Source organism: Xiphophorus maculatus, chromosome 16 (assembly GCF_002775205.1).
Source record: "Xiphophorus maculatus strain JP 163 A chromosome 16, X_maculatus-5.0-male, whole genome shotgun sequence".
Classification (NCBI taxonomy): Eukaryota; Metazoa; Chordata; class Actinopteri; order Cyprinodontiformes; family Poeciliidae; genus Xiphophorus; species Xiphophorus maculatus.
In genome coordinates this window covers 15,609,655-15,611,523 of record NC_036458.1, presented here as the reverse complement: position 1 = coordinate 15,611,523, position 1,869 = coordinate 15,609,655, and positions in this window count along the sequence as shown.

Below are 1,869 nucleotides of genomic sequence, written 5' to 3'. Positions count from 1 at the left end.
GGACACACTGCTTGTACAATTATCTCACTGTTGTACCACAGGGACCATTCTGAAACCAAAGTGTGGAACCTTGATATGGAAGCTGCACAAGGTCAGATTGTTTAAGTTTACAGAAAATAGAAAACATCAATCTTTGTCTCCCTTTGATGGGTGAAATCCACAAGGTCAAGTGTGCCAAAAAAAAGGGTGTGTTAAATGCAAGCAATGGGAGAAAACATTAAAAAAACCTTTAAAATCCCAATTTAGACCAGTTAGTTTTAAAATCCAATATGGAAGATGTATAGTGAATCCTCAACCGGAAAAGAATGTGAGAAACACACTTTAGAAAACAATTAATTAGATTGCTTGGTATCAATGAGAATTACTCACAAAAAAAAAGATAGCTTCCAATCAATGTTTAATGCCTATATTAATAGGCAAAACAGCTTTGGAAACCACTGATGCTTCTTTTGTCTCCCACAACAGGATTATGATGCTAGAAATTTATTGTGCTTGTTTTTTATGAATGCATTGTTAAACCATAAAGACATTATGTGTGTTGAGTGTTAATCACCTTGAGAACATTTCTTTCTTACACTTTTGCTTCACTTCATAAAACTTGCAGTCAATTGTAGTCGACTCCATCTGAATTTGTCAGGCTAAACAGAAGATGATCTGACCTAAAATGTCAAATGGACAGTATTAAACAATCTTTCTTTATTCTCGTATACTTCAGCACAAAAGAAAATGGATTTTCTGTGAGTGCATAGAAGGCTTTAGAAAATATTCAAACAGGACAAGTGCAGTAAGTGAGGATATTTGGGGCCTCAAATTGCCAGTGGGACCAAGCAGTACTTGAAATTTTATTAGATATGTTAGAAAATGTGTTGGTTGTGAAAATGCAACACATTGTTTGAGACCACATTTGTTGGTAGAAGTCCATTTTACTCAGCTATAATTCGCAGCCAGCCTCAGCCTCCAAGAAAAAGCAAATCCGTCGATACAAAATAAAATCAAGTAATAAACTGCAGATAAGATAACTACTGCTAATGACCTTTTAACAGAACCTAATTTTAATTTTAATCTCTTTTGGAATTAATTTCTGGCTTATCAGTTATCTTTAAAATGAGCTGTTGTGAAAAGAAAATGCAAAAACGATCAAGCGTGGATAATGCGAAAGCGATGCTAGAGGGGCAGTGGTGGCAGGTGGACAACAGACTTAAACAGAAGTGAACACATTTACAAAATTTTGCCTGTGGACCTTAAACATCTTGAACTGGCTCTGTCTCACCGTGAAACATGGTGCAAACTCTGCAGGGAGAAGTTGCCTTTAGCATGCATGTTAAAATGTTTAGTAGTCAACATATGTCAAGAAGTAAATTAGAAGGCTTTTTTGAAATCCATTAAAAATTCTGTTTCTCTGGGAAGTAAAATATCACATAGAGCCAATAAAATGATTTCTAATAAAGAACTACTGTTTAAACCATTCAACAATCATGATGAAAACGGCTGATTTGACAGAGACTGTCAGCTATCACTGTCATACATGAGAAGAACTTGTTTTTAAACATTTTACTCAAAAAAAAAAAATCAGAACGGCATTCAAACAGTTGTAAACCAAAGCTAATTTGAAAAGGTAGATTCAGAAGATTTGGCTATTTCAGGAGTCATCACACAGCATGGACAGTCTTCAACTATTGAAATAGACAGTGTTTTGCACAGTAGTCCAGATTTAGTGATGATTTGAAGTGCCATGTTGAGCAGATGTTGGTCCACCGGTTTTTTTTAAGTCCAAAATCAGTGCAGCTGTCTATAGCACAAAATTTTATAGGCTTATGGGGAAGCTGAATTCATTTTTGGACAGGACTTGCTGCATGCGCACACTGCCAA